The 22,839-nt window shown below is 44.4% G+C and overlaps 1 protein-coding gene across 1 annotated transcript in view; it reads right to left on the bottom strand.

The window, feature by feature from the left end:
- Positions 1 to 22,839, bottom strand: part of LOC124612390 (spondin-2-like) — a 624,943-nt gene that overhangs the window by 583,751 nt on the left and 18,353 nt on the right. The window lies entirely within an intron of this gene.

The raw sequence follows: 22,839 nt of genomic DNA, 5'->3' as shown, positions 1-22,839 counted from the left end.
GACTGTTTCTATGCTTCCGTATGAGTTCCGATTTCTCTTATACAAATTTGAGAAATCTAGTTAGATTGACAGCTCATGCATCCGAGTTGCCGACCAGAACAATACGCAGAAAAATGGAAAAGAAAATTAAGGCATTTTGCATTTTAGATGATTATGTATTTGAATCGGTCTCAAAAACTTGCAATTCTCAGAGAAAAACACGGTGGAGACAATACGGTGTCGAGTAGAGACTCCTGAGGAAAGCTAGCCCAAATTTGTTAGTAACAAGGACTCCAAAATAAATGCGCCATAAAAATCTAATACCCTTCGGGCAGTGGTGGGGCCTGAGGATGGCGGTAATGTGCCGCCGAAACTAGCCGTGTGAGACAATGAAGACATTCTCAAGATACAGCTGTGGTGGTACATTTTCTCATAAATAGCTATAGGCTCTAAAGAAGACGAGTGGTATATAATATCTTCAGAGATCAAGAGGGAACAATAAGAATGAAGGACCATTAGAGAAGTAGTCGGATTAAAAAGAGATTACGGTAGGAATGCAGTTTCTACGATACTATTCAACAAGCGTATTCAAACAGCAAGAAAGAAAATAAAATTAAAGTTCAAAAGTGTTATTGCTATAATCTGTGAAAGTGAGAATTAGAGAACCTGTTGAATGGGATGAACAGTCTACCGACAACAGAATATGGATTGGAAGTAAACATATGAAATACGAAAGAATTGAGAAGTAGCATAAGTGAGATCAGCGTCAATCTTAACATAACGATTCGGCACAAAGTAATAGATGAAAGGAGAATTCTGCTGCCTTGGAAGCAGAATAACGCGTGACAGGTGAAGTAATGAGGACATCAAAAAAGTAGACTAGCAGAATCAAAGTGAGCATTTCTCGCCAAAATAAGCATACGAGTATTAAGTATAGGCTTTACACCGAGAAAGAAATTTCCGTGAGTGTACGTCTGGAGCCAAGCATATTATGGAAGTGGAACATGGAATGCGGGAAAATCAAGAACGAAGAGGATTGATGCATCTGAGATGTGTTACTCGAAGTATTCTGATAAAAAATGACGCAGTCCTCCAGAGAATCAGAGGAAAGGAGTGTGTGGAATACATTGGCTGTAAGAAACAGAAGGATGGTAGAAAATTTGTTAAACGATCAAGAAATTACTTCCATGGTACACGGTCTAGTCACGTTAATGTGACCATCGCCTACGTTCAGCGTCAATGTGCAACAACCACTCTCAGATCGCAGTTGGCAGCACTAGCATTGGAGGGTATATAAAGCGTGTCGGAGGGGAGCGGAAAACTGTGCAGGTTTTATCGTAATGCGGAAACGGAGCGATTTATCCGACGATCGAAAGGAAATGATCATTGGCTTTCAGATCAAGGCTGGAAGTACTTCCAAAACGGGTAAGACTATAAATTTTTCATGTGCCGCGTTGGTTGAAGTATACGGTTCATGGCAAAATGATGCTATCCAAAACCGGCACCAAGGCAACTGCGGTGCACCACGGTCCATAGATGACAGACGTGACCAGAGGCTGTGGAGCGTGTGGCCTAGCAGAAGTGCGGATGTTAAGCAACAGACTGCCCAGATGAACTAAGGGGCTACAAACAGTGTCTCCTCAACGATGGTTCAGCGGCTGTTGCTACGTACGATCCTCCGCAGCAGGCGCCTGGATCTTGAAACCATGCTGACTACTGTTCATCGGCTACTTAGGCTGAAATTTGCACACCATTACCGCAGCTGGACGTCCAATGAGTGGTGACAGGTGGCCTTTTCAGACGAATCACTTTTCATGCTCCATCGGGCAGATGGCTGTAAACGTGTGCGACGTGAAACTTTTGAAAGTAGACATCTTCCAACAATCGTCGGAAGGGTCCAGCCCGGAGGGCATTACCTGTGTGATCTCGTCAGTCTGGAAGGCACAATCTATCCATACAAGTATGCATCTACCATTGAGGACCATGTCCACCCCTACACACAGCTCGTTTTTCCACAGTACCATGGCTTCAACCAGCAGGACAACGCAAAGTGTCACAGAGCTCGCAGTGTACGTCCGTGGTGCGAAGAGCACAAGGATGAGTTTACCGTACCCTCCTGGTTACCAAAGTTCCCAGATTTAAGCCCAGTCGAGAATATGTGGGGCTACTTCGATCGGGCTGTTAGCCCCATGGCTCCTGAGCCATTGCGCTGACAAACCTAGGGCAGCTGGCTACGGCACTGGGGTCGATATCCCTGTCGGTAACTTCCAAAACCTCAATGACTCTTCTTGCATGTCTCGCAGTGATTGGTTATTCAGGCTTTTGTTAGGTGCTCACATCAATGTGATGGACATTGTAATTGAGGGGACCACAGCGTGCAAAAATTATAGATAAAAAGCTATATTCAATGAACAGTTGAGCGCGTTAGGTGTAAGTGTTCATAAGAGAGGGAGAAACTAGTACAGATAGGATAATACCATTCGGAAAGAGAGAGAGAGAAAGGGGAGGGAGAGACAAGGACATGGATATGAAACTAAGTTTGATCCGTTGAGATCAGTGGGCGGAATATCTGCTTGAGAGTACGTTGGCATCAGGGAGAAAGTTGAGTCTCTGGAAAATCAGTCTTCCATGTTGTGTCACTTGGTGTCGCATATTACCTGTTGTGAAGTGAGCTACGTGTACGTGTAATCAGTGGATGGAAGAAGATCGTACATTGTTACTTATGGGATCTGGACCACTTGAGCGAGGTACGGAACGATCGCAGCTTTATGGAGAAGACACTAGCAAACAGTAGAGTTACGTCCATAGTATTACTCGAGAGGCCGACCGCTGTGGCCGAGCAGTTCTAGGCGCTTCAGTCCGAAACCGTGCTGCTGCTACGATCGCAGGTTCGAATACTGCCTCTGGCATGGTTATGTGTGATGTCCTTAGGTTAGTTAGGTTTAAGTAGTTCTAAGTCTAGGGGACTGATGATCTCAGGTGTTGTCCCATAGTGCTTAGAACCATTCGAACCATTTGTTACTCGACAACTCTGCTCTGCAGTGTGTGAACGTGTCTGTGTCGATAAATTGATGTGGTCTTCCGGAACTGGTTGGTGATACGGCTCTGGTCCGGTAGCCTATTCGACAGGGAGCAATGGGCAAGTGGATCGTGGCTACGGCGTGCTTGATGGTAAAAATGTCGTGTTTCGGACATTAATGCTTCAATTTAACCCTACTCTACTAGCCGATGCTACGATGGCCGCAATTTATTTAGTTATTTATTATCATCCCAATGATCACATTTGTGGTATAGGATTTGTCAAGATACATTTCAACAACTATATAATATCTTTACAAAATATTTTTTCTATGCTGAATTCATATGAATATATCTTATGGTTTAATAGAATATACAACTAATAAGTGTTTTTATAACATAATTTCTTATGTGCTTGACAGACCTATTCCTTGATGTTGTGATTTTATTTGTCACATTTATGATATCATATATTCTTATACAGTTGACCAGAGCTATTCACTTACACTGTAGTGACATTTGTCATGAGTGTGGATCTTAATCTTCTTATGTGTTTGACAGACATATTTATTGATGTAATTTCATTTGTCACATTAATTTAAACACATATTCTTATACAGCTGCTCAGAGATATTCACTTGTGCTGTAATAACATTTGTCAATCATGTGGTTCTTTTTATTCTAATACAGTTGAACATAGAAATTAACTTACACTATAATAAAATTTGTCAAGCACGTGATTCTTTATAACGGTTTTAAATTTATCCTCATTTTCCAGCTGTTTGTTATGTTTTGGTAGTGCATTAAAAAGTTTGATGCCTTGATTACATACCTGTTTCTGGATTCGGGTCCTTGTTACAGGTTGTAAGTGGAGACCTTTATATTGCCGTGTATCGTAATTATGATAGTCTGTGTTGGTTTTCATTTTGTCCTGATTTCTTTTGATCACCAACAGACATTTCAGAATGTTTAGTGATGGAATTGCTAAAATTTTCAATGCTTTAAAAAGGGGCCTACTATGTGCTTGAGGTGGGCTCTGGGTCATTATACGAATAGCGTGTTTTTGTAATTTGAAAATCCGGTAGCTTATGTTGTGGCTCGACATACCGGACAAACGCCAAGTGTGGTCGTTTGTTGTGACAACAGTTACAGTTTAGTGGACTACTGAGGGCTATAAGAACAGCATCCGTGTTATGAGGGGAATCATGGACAGTGACATATTTTGCTTTGGAGGCAGGGTGAACTTTATTTCTTTTTTTCCAAAGAAGAATTTTGCTCTGACTGTATACGGTTATGTCTATGCGCCATATTCGGTTGACGCTGAATTTCCAAATACTGCTGTGTAATACTTTCCGAAGCACAGCACTACACTGTCCTTCGCTGACCCTAATTACCATGGAAACTCTTCGCTGGACTGGCTCTGCCTTATTAGAGCTTGCTGTAATTTGGAGACTTTAAAGAGCTCAGGAATTTCTGCGCAGAGAAAGCAGTGGCTGGCAGTGGGACGGGACGGGCGCCGTCTACCGCAGTGCTGTACAGTGGACGCCATTTGCGCTCATCTGCAGCCGCTCGCCGGTGAAACCACAAAGAGAATCAGCTGGGGAATTAATGGCTGCGCCCGGGAGCGGAATGTTCGTGCCGTTCGTGTTTATCTTCCCGCACGATAGAGATAATTAGAAATGCGGCCCGTTCCAAACGGGCAGATCCCGCTGCCGGATCCGTTAATGAAGCCTTACGGCATTCGGCTGGTGTATCGGATAATAGCGAGAATGTGTCTCAAAATAACCGTATCGCGACCTGATTCCCATCGTCCGGAATGTAGTTCAGGCTGCATTCAGACGATCGTTACTGCACGGAGCTTCGTTACGGATATGTCAATTCCTGCGGTTATCTGTTGTTCTAGAGATCCTGCCATACAGGAACTATGTCGTCATGCTTCTTTTGGCGTTATCTCACAGTACAGAGCTATTATAAATATAGTTTTCAGAGTTACATATTTTACAAAGCACTACAAGAACAAATATGGCTGATGCATATGCAAAACCGTAAACTCACCGAGTTTGCACTGTGCTCACCAGTTGGCGTTGCGAGTACAGTGCTTTGACAAAATGGCGACAGAGCAAGAAGAGAGTTTTGTGTGTTGGAATATTCTGCTGCAACAGTGCAACACGCATTCAGCGGGTTCTTTGGAAAAGCACTGCAAGCAGAGCATTGTGTGTTGGTATCGACATTTAGAGACTCTGGTTGTCTCTGTAAACAGAAAAGTACCATTCGATCAAGTGTACCATGGAAACGACCTTGGAATACACATCAGACAATCTGGAAGATTTTGAAATGGCTGTTGCATTTCAAACGGGACCTTCTGCAGCTTGTGCAACTACTAAAACAGGAATATTACGGCTGGCGCTTTCAGTTTTGCATCACAACGCAGGAAGCGTTTTAGAATGAACATTTTTATTTACGATAAGGATTAATTATTAAAATTTATGCTATGACCGGGACTCGAACCTGGGTCTCCTTGCCTTTTAATTTTTTATTTAAATAACGAAAAACTTGAAAGGTATGTGCTGACATTCGATCAGGATAGAGCCAGTGAAAAATGTCGATAGTTCCCAACCGCAAGGTTGGACGAGTAGTACATCTTCGAGTAGTAAGATCTTTGACAGCTAACAGAGCTAGGTGCACGCGGTAAAAGTTTGAGTAGTGGTGAGGAGATGCGCAGAGACAGCAGCCGTGTTTCGAGTCGGAGCTAGATGCCTGCAGGAGGCAGCCGGGTCGTGACAGCATCGAAGTAAGAATTGGCGCCACGCACATAATAAGCTATATATTGAGCGAAACTCGGCACATACCTGGGGAAACTAGAAAGAATAAATAATAAAATAGGTTTTCTTTGGTTAAATAATGTCTAAAAGCTAGATAGAAATCCCATTGTTGATGCAATAAGCGTTTTGTGAAACTATCTCGTAAATCCATGCTATAGAAGTTTTCTTTTAGTTTTTCACATGTGCCTTAAAAGTTTGAACAATAAATATTTTTTAGATAAAATTAGAGTTTCATCTCACACCTTATGTCGTTCTCCGCATCCTGTGCTTGCATTGAACCAAAAGGTACATTAAAGTAAAGTTCCCATGAGTAAAGCTAATAATTTCATTTATCAGAGTAAAATAATCTATATGCCATTGCACGGTTGGCAAATTATTCAGATCAGGACAGAATTTATATTACTACGGCTGTGTTGAATATATGTTTTATTATTAGCTAAACGGGAAGGAGTACACGAGCTAAGTCCACAGACGCAGTCAGATGCAGGTTGGTGACTTTAATTTATTTTTACCATTAAACTTTCATGCAGTCACATGTGTATTTTGAGTATTAATTTTCCAACAATATTTTCATGCAGTCAGATAAAGTTCAGTTAAATACGCAGTCAGATGCAAGTTTTACTAAAGACTAAAGCAGTCACATGCAGTTCAGTCTAGTTTAAATAGAGAATTTTTATTAACAACACTTTCAAACTGCACCATTTACTTGTAAGCGTGTAAGTAACTGTTGCTGTTTTTCATTATTTACAACATGAATGACACAGTTACAGGCTCTCCTAAAACATCGAATACGATGAACGAAATTAAGACGAACGTTCTTTTCTCCAGGCTTCTGTGAGAAGAGTGTGACGGGTACACCTTCCGTTGCCATGTTGCATTTGGTTGTTCCCGCAACTGACTGCTGATTATGAGAAATTCCTACAAATGGTTCAAATGGCTCTGAGCACTATGGGACTTAACATCTGAGTTCATCAGTCCCCTAGAGCTTAGAACTACGTAAACCTAACTAACCTAAGGTCATCTCACACATCCTTGCCCGAGGCAGGATTCGAATCTGCGACCGTAGCGGTCGCGCGGTTCCAGACTGAAGCGCCTAGAACCGCTCAGCCACACCGGCCGTCGAGAAATTCGTCTTGCTTCAAGTTGCGACACCGCCTCTCGCTACCTAGACGAGGAACATTCGCATTGCTGGGTTGGGCGCCGTGGTTAAGATGTCGTCGGATTGTTCCCTTGGCCCACCAGGTCACCTGACTGAACGCCTTGTGACTTCTTTCTTTGGGGGTACATTAAGGACCAAGTATACGTACGCCCAGTGCCAACAACACTGGAACAGCTCAAGGAACGCGTCAGTGCTGCAGTGATGAGCCGGCCGGTCTGGCCTAGCGGTTCTAGGCGCCACAGTCTGGAATCGCGCGACTGCTACGGTCGCAGGTTCGAATCCTGCCTCGGGCATGGATGTGTGTGATGTCCTTGGGTTAGTTAGGTTTAAGTATGAAACTTCCTGGCAGATTAAAACTGTGTGCCCGACCGAGACTCGAACTCGGGACCTTTGCCTTTCGCGGGCAAGTGCTCTACCAACCGAGCTACCGAAGCACGACTCACGCCCGGTACTCACAGCTTTACTTCTGCCAGGAAGTTTCATATCAGCGCACACTCCGCTGCAGAGTGAAAATCTCATTCTAGGTTTAAGTAGTTCTACGTTCTAGGGGACTGATGACCTCAGAAGTTAAATCCCATAGCGCTCAGAGCTATTTGAGCCATTTTGCAGTGATGACCACTGACGGGATGTTGCTACATAAAGTATTAAACTAACTTGATTATTGCTTGGACATGTGACGTGTGAGCAGAAGTGCACCCACAGGACAATTGAAGAGTGTAAAATGCAAACATTATGAGTTTACCGTTTTATTTATGCATTAATTGTTTTCAAAAATATAGAAATTTCGAAATGACAGAATCATCTATATTAGCCCTGTATTAACCGAGCATGTAGAAGCTCTCTCTCTGTTCAAATGGTTCAAATGGCTCTGAGCACTATGGGACTTAACGTCTGTGGTCATCAGTCCCCTAGAACTTAGAACTACTTAAACCTAACTAACCTAAGGACATCACACACATCCATGCCCGAGGCAGGATTCGAACCTGCGACCGTAGCGGTCTCGCGGTTCCAGACTGAAGCGCCTTTAACCGCACGGCCACACCGGCCGGCCTCTCTGTTCAGGCAGGATAGTCTTTCAAGTATCCTCTGCCAGTGACTACAAGTGGGAACCTGGCTCAACAATTCCTATCGGGACGACGATACCACAGCACATCTACATCTACGAGATTACTCTGCTATTCACAATAAAGTGCCTGGCAGAGGGTTCAATGAACCACTCTCGAACGGCGCGCGGGAAAAACGAGCACTTGTATCTTTCTGCGCGAGCCCTGATTTCTCGTATTTTATCGTGATAATCATTTCTCGCTATGTAGGTCGGTGCCAGCAGGATGTATTCGCAATAGAAGAAGAAAACTGGAGATTGAAATTTCATGAGAAGATCCCGTCGCAACGAAAATCGCCTTTGTTTTATGATTGCCACTCCAATTCACATATCATGTCTGTACCACTATCTCCTCTGTTTCGCTATAGCACAAAACGAGCTGCTCTTGTGTGAACTTTTCCGATGTCGTCCGTCAGTCCCACCTGATGCGGATCCCACACCGCACAGCAATACTCCAGAATAGTGCGGACAAGCGTGGTGTAAGCAATCTCTATAGTATACCTGTGGCACCTTCTAAGTGTTCTGCCAATTAATCACAGTCTTCGATTTGCTCTACCCACGACATTATCTATGTAATTGTTCCAATTTAGGTTATTTGTAATTGTAATCCCTAAGTATTTAGTTGAATTTACAGCCTTCAGATTTGTGTGACTTATCACGTAACCGAAATTTACCGGATTTCTTTTAGTACTCATGTGAATAGCTTCACACTTTTCAGGGTCAATTGCCACTTTCCCCACCATACAGATATCTTATTTAAATCATTTTGTAATTCATTTTGGTCGTCTCATGACTTTACAAGACGGTAAATAACAGAATCATCTGCAGACAATCTAAGACGGCTACTCAGATTGTCTCCTGTGTCATTAATATAGATCAGGAACAATATAGGGCCTATAACACTTTCTTGGGGAACTTCGGATATTACTTCTGTTTTACTCGATGATTTACCGTCTATTACTACTAACTGTGGCCTTTCTGACAGGAAATCACGAATCCAGTCGCACAACTGAGCGATATTCCATAGGCATGCAGTTCGATTAGAAGACGGTTGTAAGGAACGGTGTCCAAAGCCGTCTGGAAATCTAAAAATATGGAACCAATTTGACATCCCCTCTCGATAAGACTCATTACTTCATGAGTATAAAGAGCTAGTTGCGTTTCACAAGAACGATATTTTCTGAATCCGTGCTGACTATTTGTCAATAAATCGTTTTCTTCGAGGTACTTCATAATGTTCGAACACAGTATACGTTCGAACACAGTACTGCAAATCGACGTTAGTGATATGGGTCTGCAATTCAGCAGATTACTCCTATTTTCCTTTTTGGGTATTGGAGTGACCTGAGCAATTTTCTAGTCTTTAGGTACGGATCTTTCTGTGACCGAGCGGTATATAATTGCTAAATATGGAGCTATTGTATCAGCATACTCTGAAAGGAACCTGACTGATATGCAATCTGGACCGGGGGCCTTGCCTTTATTAAGCCATTTAAGCTGCTTTCTCACACCGAGGATATCTACTTCTATGTTTCTCATCTTGGTAGCTGATTGGAATTCATGACTATTTGCTTTGTCTTCTTTGGTGAAGGAGTTTCGGAAAACAGTGTTTAATAACTCTGCTTTAGTGGCAGTGTCATCAGTGACTTCACAATTGTTGGCGCGCAGTGAAGGTACTGATTGCCTTTTGCCACTAGTGTGCTTTATGTATGAGCAGAATCTCTATGGGTTTTCTGCCAGATTCCGAGACAGAGATTCGTTGTGGAAATTATTAAAAGCATCTCGTATTGAAGTACGCGCTATCTTTCGAACTTCTGCAAAACTTTGCCAATCTTGGGGATTTTGTGTCCTTTTATATTTGGTATGCTTTTTCCGTTGCTTCTGCAACAGTGATCTGACCAGTTTTATGTACCATGTGGGGATCAGCACCATCAATTATTAATTTATGTGGTATGTATCTCTCAATTGCCGTCCATACTATCTTTTTGAAATCATTCCACTTCTTTTCTATGCTTACATGTTCAAATCGGAAGGAGTGAAGACTGTCTCTTAAAAAGCATTTTTTAAATAGATATACTCGTACTTTGCGGCTCTTTTTGATGGTTGTAGGTGTTACGGTATTCAGCCTAGCAGCAACTGTCTCGTGATCGCTAGTCCCTGTATTCGTCACGATACTGGCTCTGAGCACTATGCGATTTAACTGCTGAGGTCATCAGTCGCCTGGGACTTAGAACTAATTAAACCTAACTAACCTAAGGACATCACACACATCTATCCCCGAGGCAGGATTCGAACCTGCGACCGTAGCGGTCTCGCGGTTCCAAACTGTAGAGCTCAGAACCGCACGGCCACTGCGGCCGGCCGTCACGATACTCCTTATTTGTCCAGGATTATTTGTTGCTAAGAGGTCAAGTATGCTTTCGAAACCATTTACGCTTCTAGTGGCCTCATGAATTAACTGTTCAAAACAATTTTTTTGAGAAAGCAATTTCGGATGACGTTTTATGCCTGCCGCCGGCTTTAAACGTTTTTTTCCAGCGTATCGAAGGCAGATTGAAGCCACCACTGACTATAATTATATGAGTGTGGTACCTATTTGAAATGAGACTCAAGTTTTCTTTGAAGTGTTTAGCAGCAACATCTTCTTAGTCGGGTGCTCGGTAAAACGACCCAATTAATACATTCCTGGAAATTGAAATAAGAACACCGTGAATTCATTGTCCCAGGAAGGGGAAACTTTATTGACACATTCCTGGGGTCAGATACATCACATGATCACACTGACAGAACCACAGGCACATAGACACAGGCAACAGAGCATGCACAATGTCGGCACTAGTACAGTGTATATCCACCTTTCGCAGCAATGCAGGCTGCTATTCTCCCATGGAGACGATCGTAGAGATGCTGGATGTAGTCCTGTGGAACGGCTTGCCATGCCATTTCCACCTGGCGCCTCAGTTGGACCAGCGTTCGTGCTGGACGTGCAGACCGCGTGAGACGACGCTTCATCCAGTCCCAAACATGCTCAATGGGGGACAGATCCGGAGATCTTGCTGGCCAGGGTAGTTGACTTACACCTTCTAGAGCACGTTGGGTGGCACGGGATACATGCGGACGTGCATTGTCCTGTTGGAACAGCAAGTTCCCTTGCCTGTCTAGGAATGGTAGAACGATGGGTTCGATGATGGTTTGGATGTACCGTGCACTATTCAGTGTCCCCTCGACGATCACCAGTGGTGTACGGCCAGTGTAGGAGATCGCTCCCCACACCATGATGCCGGGTGTTGGCCCTGTGTGCCTCGGTCGTATGCAGTCCTGATTGTGGCGCTCACCTGCACGGCGCCAAACACGCATACGACCATCATTGGCACCAAGGCAGAAGCGACTCTCATCGCTGAAGACGACACGTCTCCATTCGTCCCTCCATTCACGCCTGTCGCGACACCACTGGAGGCGGGCTGCACGATGTTGGGGCGTGAGCGGAAGACGGCCTAACGGTGTGCGGGACCGTAGCCCAGCTTCATGGAGAAGACGGTTGCGAATGGTCCTCGCCGATACCCCAGGAGCAACAGTGTCCCTAATTTGCTGGGAAGTGGCGGTGCGGTCCCCTACGGCACTGCGTAGGATCCTACGGTCTTGGCGTGCATCCGTGCGTCGCTGCGGTCCGGTCTCAGGTCGACGGGCACGTGCACCTTCCGCCGACCACTGGCGACAACATCGATGTACTGTGGAGACCTCACGCCCCACGTGTTGAGCAATTCGGCGGTACGTCCACCCGGCCTCCCGCATGCCCACTATACGCCCTCGCTCAAAGTCCGTCAACTGCACATACGGTTCACGTCCACGCTGTCGCGGCATGCTACCAGTGTTAAAGACTGCGATGGAGCTCCGTATGCCACGGCAAACTGGCTGACACTGACGGCGGCGGTGCACAAATGCTGCGCAGCTAGCGCCATTCGACGGCCAACACCGCGGTTCCTGGTGTGTCCGCTGTGCCGTGCGTGTGATCATTGCTTGTACAGCCCTCTCGCAGTGTCCGGAGCAAGTATGGTGGGTCTGACACACCGGTGTCAATGTGTTCTTTTTTCCATTTCCAGGAGTGTAGTTTAGTTGATTGTCAGATATAACCTCTACCCATAGTATTTCGCAAGAACTATGTACTTCAATTTCACTACATGATAAACTACTTCTGACAGCAATAAATGGGCTACTCCACCATCAACTGTATTTAATCCATCCTTTCTGAACACTGTTAGGTCGTTTGAAACAAATTCAGCTGAACGTATTTCCGGCTTTAGCCAGCTTTCTGTACCTATACCTATTTGAGCTTCAGTGCTCTCTGTTAGGGCTTGGAGCTCTGGTTCTGTCCCAACACAGCTAAGAGAATTTACAACTGCAATACCGATCTTTTCTACAACTACCTTACTGTGTTTTACCTGCCCCCTTTTAGACGGACACCCTTTCTGTGGTTTACTGAAACAGTACCTTATTCTGCTACTAAAAAAACTAAAACTCCGCCCGAGCAGGCCATGAAGGCTCAACGGTACCGACCGGACGCCGTGTAATCCTCAGCCCACCGGCGACATTTGGTGCGTGTGGTCAGCACACCGCTCTCCTGGCCGTATGTCAGTTTACGAGGCCGGATCCGCTACTTCTCTGTGAAGTAGCTTCTCAGTTTGCCTGACAAGGGCTGACTGCACCGCGATTGCCAACAATGCTAGGCAGACCGGATGGTCACCCATCCAAGTGCTAGCCCAGCCCGACAACGCATAACTTCGGTGATCTTATGGGAACCGGTGTTACGACTGCGGCAAGGCAGTTGGCATATTATGCTGCTGGTGGGATGGAATTAAGCCCATTGTTTCAGATCTTTCACATTTGCCTTTGTTACAGCTACATATAAAATGATAGCACAGTAAAAGAGCTTCACAAATACTGAACCGTGGAGGTCGCATTTAGATTCGAATCTTTCTTATTTTTCTCAGCGTTAATCTGGCCTAATTACGTGCTCCGCTGTACTCAAGACCTGACAAATTTATTTTTATTTAACTTTGCAGCACCTGTCCTTCCTGTCGCCTGTAGCCGTCAGTTACAGGAGGGAAGTTGTTTGCGCTATCTGTTTGTGAATTGTGTAAGCTTTGTTCTGTGTGTATCGTATTTTAACTATTTATAAGGGGAAAACTGGGGAACAGCCCAGAATTTGCTTAAATGAGCGTGGGAAACGACCTAAAAACCACATTCAAGGAGGCCGGTATACCACCGACTGCCGTTACTCTGCGACGTGGATTCGATCCACAGCTTGCCATCGCTGCTGTGCATTACCCTAGACGGTCATATGTACTGTACATTCGAGTCCATATAACGAAAGACAATGGAGATTTTAGAGGGCTTCAGGAAACTCGTGTCTGCAGGCATCGTCCGCTGAGGCAACAGAGCCTCCCATCCATAGGAGAGAAGGCCTTTTTATGCAGCAGACACCTCCATCCTCTCCAATGGCAACCGTGGCAACCAGTCCCTATCACTGAATAACAAACAACTGTGTGATACGTTCCGTCTGTGGACAATTAGTACTCAAAGTCATCTTTGTTGCCGAAAGGGTGGCCTTGTGACAGGCGCCAGTGCCTGTAACTTCGATACTGTGTAGTGTCGTTGGATGACGTTTCCGGACACAGGCTCCTACCCTCGATCTGTCGCTAAAAACACCTGCTAAAACCACTCGAAGTTCTGTATAGGTACACACAATTGCCTCAATACAACACCGAGCGAGGTTGCTTATTGCTTAGCACACTGGATTCGCATTCGAGAGAACGACGGTTCAAACCTGCGTTCGGCCATTCTGATTTAGGTTTATCATGATCTTTCTAAATCGCTTCAGGCAAATGCCGGAATGGTTCCTTTGAAAGGGTGCTGCCGATTTCTTCCCTGTCCTTCCCTAATCCTCTGTCTCTAATGACCTCGATGTCGACGGGACGTTAAACACAAATCTCCTCAATATAACACATGCAGATTTACGGTGAAAAATCAAAGTATTCGTATCGCTACAATCATTATAACCATAATCATTAAAAAAACGCCCGAGACAGAACCGGTCAGTGCTGGATGAAAACTTCATAGCGACGAGTCAAGTGGCCATTATGGTCGTCAGCAACAAGTACAGAGAATGGATCAACTTTGTTTCCAAAGAAGGCACAGCACATACAGTCGACATTTGCATTGTTATGCAAATACCATTACGGTGTGGGGATACAAATATAAATGCGAGTAAGTAATCGAACGAAATGCAATTCTCTGTAAAGAGTCACCGGAGACTACAGGTCCCTTTTCCCAAAATACTTGGAAAATATCGCTGAAACAGTTCCGAAACGTTATCGGCGAAGTTTGGTCTCATCCGATATGCGGGGAAATCTCACCTGCGCTCTGTTAGCGTGGCAAGTAGTTTACGAGACTTGGCAGCTAATGAAGGACGCCACGTCTGGGGAGCAGCACTAATTTCCAGGCACTGGAGCCCGGAGAGGTGGCGGCGGCGGCGGCGGCGGCGCTCGCCTTTAAGGATCGATGGGGGTTCCGGTGTCGTCCGCACAGCCTGCCCACCCACCGCAAAAGGTGCCGTAGCCCGCCCCCACTCCACCCTATACCTGCAACTCGCCGCCGAGAACTCGACAACTGCGCAACACGGTGGTTTATCGTAGCGCTCTCCCCGGAGAATCCGTGTGTCCCCCGCTACTCTGCTGCCTATTCCCGCACGTGGAAGAGGCCGTTACTTCCTCGCAATAATTCTCTCGGTCAAGATTTACGTGCTGAGTGCTAACCTTGATTGCCTCATAATGTCTGCAACAGTTTTGTCGCTGTTTCTTCTTTTTCTGTGGTGTTAACGGCGTTTTCATTGAGGCTGAAACGCTAATCGGATTGAGAAAGAGCGAAAAGTTGACTAAGCCGTGCCGTTCTGTTACCATCGGTCATTGCATTTGCTAGAATCATTTACGAAAACTATAACAGTTCCTTTTTGATCATTAAGTTTGTCGAACGGCAGATAAGATTATGGAGAAGTAGCTCTCGGCAGCATTTTGGAATTATCATCTGACCTAGGCAAAGACAAATTTCTATGAAGGAAGCTTGCAAGATTTGGTAGTTGATTTTTTATCGTTTAGCCATATTATACTACGGGCCATTAAAATTGCTAAGCCAAGAATAAATGCAGATGATAAACGGGTATTCATTGAACAAATATATTATACTAGAACTGACATGTGATTACATTTTCACGCAATTTGGATGCATAGATCCTGAGAAATCAGTACCCAGAACAACCACCTCTGGCCGTAATAACAGCCTTGATACGCCTGGGTATTGAGTCAAACAGAGCTTTGATGGCGAGTACAGGTGCAGCTCCCCATGCCGCTTCAACACGATACCACAGTTTATCAAGAGTAGTGACTGGCGTATTGTGACGATCCGGTTGCTCGGCCAGCACTGAACAGACGCTTTCAATTGGCGAGAGATCTGGAGAATGTGCTGGCCAGGGCAGCAGTCCAACATTTTCTCTATCCAGAAAGACTCGTACAGGTCCTGCAACATGCGGTCGTGCATTATCCTGCTGAAATGTATGGTTTCGCAGGGATCAAATGAAGGGTAGAGCCACGGGTCATAACACATCTGAAATGTAACGTTCACTGTTCAAAGTGCCGTCAATGCGAACAAGAGGGTGACCGAGACGTGTAACCAATGGCACCCCATACCATCACGGCGGGTGATACGCCAGTATGGTGAAGACGAATACACGCTTCCAATGTGCCTTCACCGCGATGTCGCCAAACACGGATGCGACCATCATGATAATGCAAACAGGACCTGGATTCATCCGTAAAAATGACGTTTTGCCATTCCGCCGTCGAGTACACCATCGCAGGCGCTCCTGTCTGTGATGCGGCGTCAAGAGTAACCGCAGCCATGGTCTCCGAGCTGATAGTCTGTGCTACTGCAAACGTCGTCGAACTGTTCGTGGAGATGGTTGTTGTCTGGCAAACGTCCCCATCTGTCGACTCAGGGAGCGAGACGTGGCTGCAAGATCCCTTACAGCCATGCGGATAAGATGCCTGTCATCTCGACTGCTAGTGATGCGAGGCCGTTGTGATCCAGCACGGCGTTCCGTATTACCCTCCTGAACCCACCGATTCCATATTCTGCTAACAGTCATTGGATCTCGACCAACGCGAGCAGCAATGTCGCGATACGATAAACCACAATCGCGATAGGCTACAATTCGACCTTTATCAAAGTCGGAAACGTGATGGTACGCATTTCTCCTCCTTACACGAGGCATCACAACAACGTTTCAGCAGTTTTGTGTATGAGAAATTGGTTGGAAACTTTCCCCATGTCAGCACGTTGTAGGTGTCACCACCGGCGCCTTCCTTGTGTGAATTCTCTGAAAAGCTAATCATTTTCATATCACAGCATCTTCTTCCTGTCGGTTAAATTTCGCGTCTCTAGCACGTCATCTTTGTGGTGTAGCAATTTTAATGGCCAGTAGTGTACTATATGGCTATCTCGATTCAAGTGCACGATACCCGATCTACCAGCTTCCAGGGGCGAAAATTATTGCCCGAAACTAAAAATGTAAAATCTGTAGTAATCTTCTCATATGAAGTATAAACTGGACAAAAGTCATGGTATACCTCCTAATATCGTGTAGGATGTCCTTTTGCCTGACGTAGTGCAGCAGCTCGACGTGACATGGACTCAGGTCACTGGAAGACCCCTGGAGAAACATTGAACCATGCTGCTTCTATAGCCGTCCATAGTTGCGAAAGTGTTGCCGGCGCAATATTTTGTGCACGAACTGACCTCTTGATTATTTACCATAAATGTTCGGGATTTAAGTCGGGCGATCTGGGTGGCCAAATCATTTTCTCAAACTGTTCAGAATGTCTTCAAATTAGTTACGAACAACTGCGAGGGGATGACATAGCGCACCGACACCTATAAAAATTGTTTGCTATCATGATGTCCTTGAATGAATGCAAATGGTCTTCAAGTTGTACAGTTGGACCAGATGAACCAATCCATTCCATACAAACACAGCGCACACCGTTATGGCGCCACCAACAACTGGTACGGTGCCTCGTTAACATCTTGGGTCAATGGTTTCGTGGGGTCTGCACCACACTTAAACCCTACCATCAGCTCTTACCAACTTAAATTGTGACTCATCTGACCAGGCCAAGGTTTTCGAGTCGGCTAGTGTCCAACTGACGTGGTCAAGTCCCCAGGAGAGGCGATGCAGGCGATGTTGCGCTGTTAGCAAAGACAATCGCGTCAGTCGTTTGCTGCCAAAGCCCTTTAGCGTCAAATTTCACCGCACTGTCCAAGCGGACACGTCCAGCGTGTGCCCCGCACTGACTTGGTTCAAATGGGTATGAGCACTATGGGACTTAACTTCTGAGGTCATCAGTCCCCTAGAACTTAGAACTACTTAAACCTAACTAACCTAAGGACATCACACACATCCATGCCCGAGGCAGGATTCGAACCTGCGACTGTAGCGGTTCAGGCGTTTCAGTTAACAACATTCCTACTACTAACTCTGTTCGAAACACAAGCATAAAGGTTTGAAATTATTTGTAAAGTTAACGATCCACAGCAGCAACTGCATTTATTTCGATTTGTTGTCCTCGTACTCCTGTAAATTGTGTACAAGATCTGCAGCAGATTAGGCGTGCAGGTATCATTTCACAATCATCATGACATTTGGTCAGTACGCACATGTAACTCGAATGCGACTTGAGATGTTATTTCAGTTCCTTTCGGATAAATTCGGGTTGGCTGTCCACTTCCTTCATAGACAGGCAATACTCAAAGCCATCCGGACATAATACGATAACCCATCCATAATTCCATTAAGCAGACGGTATATTTCCGCTGAAATGTACCGCAGAAATGTATATCTTATCCACAATGAGAGAAAGACCAACAGTTGAATAATTTGCACTTCAGCGTGTCGGAAGAAATGGAGAGAGAGAGAGAGAGAGAGAGAGAAATTACGCTAACTGTCTTGCTTCTAGAATGAAATTTTCTCTCTGCAGCGCCGTCTACGCTGATATGAAACTTCCTGGCAAATTAAAACTGCGCGCCGGACCGAGACTCGAACTCGGGACCTTTGCCTTCTCTTGCCTTCTGCTTCACTTAAGTTACACAACAGACAGCAGCGGATGATGGCAGTATACAGTACAGCGGTGTTCATTCGCCCTCGGTCTGTGTAGCAGCGTCTGCACTCAGTAGGGGGGGGGGGGGGGGAAGCAGGTATTCAAAGAAAGTTAGTGCATTAGTATTTATACGAGCAATTATTCCTTTATTCCGTCTATCAAAGGTCGTTTTTTGTGGTCTCGTCTGATGTGATTTATTACTCTCCTCTGTCACATAACATTACCTTTCTAATACACTTTTTTTACAATTCTCTTAGCATATGTCCGTGTGAGACAAAATAGGAAAATAATTTAAAATATTGCAAAAGAAACAGATGGGAAAACGTAGCTTTCCTACATTTCAGTAGTTATTGCAACCGTGTATGAAAATTCTGTTACGGTGATATTTCGTATCAAAAACATGAAAGTAATGTTTGTCACACGAGTACTATAACTTCAAGATCTACCACACTTCCAAAATAAGATAAATGATTATTGTGTGTTTAAGACTTAAGACTGCACTCAAAAACAATAAAATATTCTCTTTAGCGGAACTTTGTGCTTATACAGCGTTTTATAATTTTATATTACATGTTCCGCGGCTGGTCCCGGAGGAGGTTCAAGTCCTCCCTCGGGCATGGGTGTGTGTGTTTGTCCTTAGGATAATTTAGGTTAAGTAGTGTGTAAGCTTAGGGACTGATGACCTTAGCAGTTAAGTCCCATAAGAATTCACATACATCTGAACATTTTTTGTATTGTCCGACATGTAACGTATACTGCTTCATGTTTACTACAACTAGAAAATTCTTATCTTAAAGAAAACAGGCAAACAGATCACTGAAGAGGCGATAAAATTTAAACTGCGAAGGCTCCCTAGCTCAAATATCTTTGAAGCTGAGTTGCTTTAAAACAATTATTCTCATTTTGTACTGCAAACGAAAATCTCCCAGAGCTACATAAGCAGCTGCAACATAGTACGACGCATTAATTTTAGAACAGTAAACTTATTTCAAATGAAGTGTGTATCAATGCTGAAAATGTACTTAGACCAATGTAGATTAGGTGTATTAAAAAGATTAAAACCTGCCAATGCGTCTTTAATACATCTAGTAAATGGATTTAGTATCGGATTAGACACAAAGAAAATTGCCATTTGCAGAGAAACATCTCTTGTCATCACTCTCTTTTATTTGGAATGAAAGTTGTTACACAGCGAAGAGAATATAAATATGAATGAACATTTTTCTTTGTTCAGAAATACTATACTAATGACTGTTTTATCACATTTTTGTAAGAGCGTATGCAAGTAATGGAAAACTTCTGAGTTTAGAAGTTAAAAAATTCAGCTATACGTAGCAGCAGACATCTAACAAAGAAATAAAGACCGAGGAGGTGATTTGTTTCGTGTTATTTGTAGTTAATAAGGATAGACGTAGCGAGGAAATTAGCCGGAGAGCTAAGACAGCGATAACACAATGACAAAAATATGGCAGATGCCTATTATTAGCGGAGCCACCAAAATACGCTAGTTAATGCTGCAGCGCTCTCCATATTTCTGTAGTCGTGAAAAAAATAGGCTCTGTTTACACCGATCTCAGCACGCCAAAGAATCTGAAATGAGTCGGACTCTGTGACCGAGCGGCTCTAGGCGCTTCAGTCCGCAACCGCGCTGCTGCTGCGGTCGCATGTTCGAATCCCGCCTCGGGGATGGATGTGTGTGATGTCCTTAGGTTAGTTAGGTTTAAGTAGTTCTAAGTTCTAGGGGACTGATGACCTCATAGTGCTTAGAGCCATTTGAACCATTCGAATCTGAAATGCATTATGAAAGATACCGTGCTGATAACCTATCGAGCCTGCATGAAAATACAGTGGGAGGACAAATTCGCGAGTGAACATCCCAGCGATCTGGTTTCATTGGACTCCATGACAGCTATTAGGAAATAGCAGTGTAACCGAAGCAATGCAACAGTTTGGCTCCATGCCCGCTTGGGCTGGTTCAAATTGCTAACTGGAGGCTCTGACTGTCTATCTCGCTCTTGACATGCGGGATATGAGATAGTCTCCCACATGCCTTCATTGTAGACGGCAACGAGTGAGCGTCGTATGACTTTTTGCTGTGATGAGGACTGGAGAAAGGGAGTGTGGAACTCACTGGAAACTCGGTGTTTTCGAGAAGTATCAGAGAATCTAAATGTTATGATGTTCGCAGATCTCAAAGTTTGAAGTTAAACTACGTGCAGTAAAGCACAGTCTAGAGATTTCCTTGTCTATCAGAATCTTCAGATTCTAGAATTGGAACCGGTTATCTCCAGATCTGCGATCATTTTCATCTGTCGGTCCTGTCACAGATCCACATTAATAACTACACCTAATACTGTTAAAGTCACCGTACAGTGCGCGACGAAGGGAACTCTGTACCACTATTAGCAATATTCTATTATACTCTCTTCACATACTGGCCGGGTGAAAAATGATTGAATGAGTCTGTATGCACCATAATCTCATTCGTCTTACTCTTATGGTTGCTTCGCGAGATATACAATATCTGATCAAAAGTGTCCGGACAGTAGCACAGAGTGTGAGTGCTACTGGCAACACGTGTCGTTTGGTATTGCTTCTCGATATTAGTCAGGGATTTTCTCTGCCTAGAGATGATTGGGTGTTGTGTGCTGTCCTTAGGTTAGTTAGGTTTAAGTAGTTCTAAGTTCTAGGGGACTGATGACCATAGATATTAAGTCTCATAGTGCTCACAGCCATTTGAACCATCTTAAGTCATTATGTATCCACACTTCTGAGAGGGTTTAGCGTGTTCGGCCTGGAGTCTCGTTGATTGGAGTAGAAATGTCTTCAGTGATGAGTACCACTTCGAATTCAACCCTGAAGACCAGCGAAGTCGTGTATGGAGACATCCCGTGAAGAAGAAGTAAATACCCCGGAATTCGAATGGAGAACAGCTGCCAACATGAATAACGTAGAAGTAAATATCGTCGCAGTAGTGAAGCAACTTAAATCACTTAATAAAAGCAAGTCTTCTGGTCCAGACTGTATACCAATTATGTTCCTTTCGGAGTATGCTGATGCATTAGCTCCATACTTAACAATCATATACAACCGTTGGCTCGACGAAAGATCCGTATCCAAGGATTGGAAAGTTGCACAGATCACACCAGTATTCAAGAAAGGTAGTAGGAGTAATCCGCTAAATTACAAGCCCATATCGTTAACGTCTATCTGCAACAGGATTTTGGAACATATATTGTGTTCGAACGTTATGAATTACCTCGAAGACAGCGGTCTATTGACACACAGTGACCATGGGTTTAGAAAGCATCGTTCCTGTGAAACACAACTAGCTCGTTATTCACATGAAGTGTTGAGTGCTATTGACAAGGGATTTCAGATCGATTCCGAATTTCTGGAAGGCTTTTGACACTCTACCACACAAGCGGCTCATAGTGAAATTGCGTGCTTATGGCATATCGTCTCAGTTATGTGACTGGATTTGTGATTTCCTGTTATAGAGGTCACAGTTAGTAGTAATTGACGTAAAGTCATCGAGTAAAACAGAAGTGATTTCTGGCGTTCCCAAGGTAGTGTTATAGGCCCTTTGCTGTTAATTATCTATATAAACGATTTGGGAGACAATCTGAGCAGCCGTCTTAGGTTGTTTGCAGATGACGCTGCCGTTTATCGGCTAATAAAGTCATCAGCAGATCAAATCAAATTGCAAAACGATTTAGAAAAGATATCCGAATGTTGCGAAAAGTGGCTGTTGACCCTAAATAACGGAAAGTGTGAAGTCATCCACATGAGTGCTAAAAGAAAGTAGAAACGCTCACCGCGTGCAGATGGGCATTTATCTTGCTGAAATTGTTAGCTCAGGATGGATATCTATGAAGGGCAAAAAAACGGGGAGCAGAATATCATCGACGTTGTGGTGTGCAGTAAGGGTGCCGCGCACAACTACCAAAGCGGTTCTGCTATGAAATAAAACGGCTCCCCACACCATCACAGCTCGTTGTCAGGCCGCACGGTGGGCGACAGTCAGCATTGTATCTCACCGATCTACATCTGCATGGATACTCTGCAAATCACATTTAAGTGCCTGGCAGAGAGATTATCGAACCACCTTCACAATTCTCTATTATTCCAAGCTCGTATAGCGCGTGGAAAGAACGAACAGCTATATCTTTCCGTACGAGCTCCGATTTCCCTTATTTTATCGTGGTGATCGTTCCTCCCTATGTGTCAACAAGATATTTTCGCATTCGGAGGAGAAAGTTTGTGATTGGAATTTCGTGAGAAAATTCCGTCGCAATGAATAACGACTTTCTTTTAATGATGTCCAGCCCAAATCCTGTATCATTTCTGTGACACTCTCTCCTTATTTCGCGATAATACAAAACGTGCTGCCTTTGTTTGAACTTTTTCGATGTACTCCGTCAGTCCTATCTGGTAAGGATCCCACACCGTGCAGCAGTGTTCTAAAAGAGGATGGACAAGCGTAGTGTAGGCAGTCTCCATAGTAGGTTTGTTACGTTTTATTAGTGTCCTGCCAATAAAACGCAGTCTTTG

Source organism: Schistocerca americana, chromosome 4 (genome assembly GCF_021461395.2).
Source record: "Schistocerca americana isolate TAMUIC-IGC-003095 chromosome 4, iqSchAmer2.1, whole genome shotgun sequence".
NCBI classification, from domain to species: domain Eukaryota; kingdom Metazoa; phylum Arthropoda; class Insecta; order Orthoptera; family Acrididae; genus Schistocerca; species Schistocerca americana.
The sequence above is the reverse complement of the archived record's forward strand: the minus strand, read 5'-3'. Positions and strand labels throughout refer to the sequence as shown.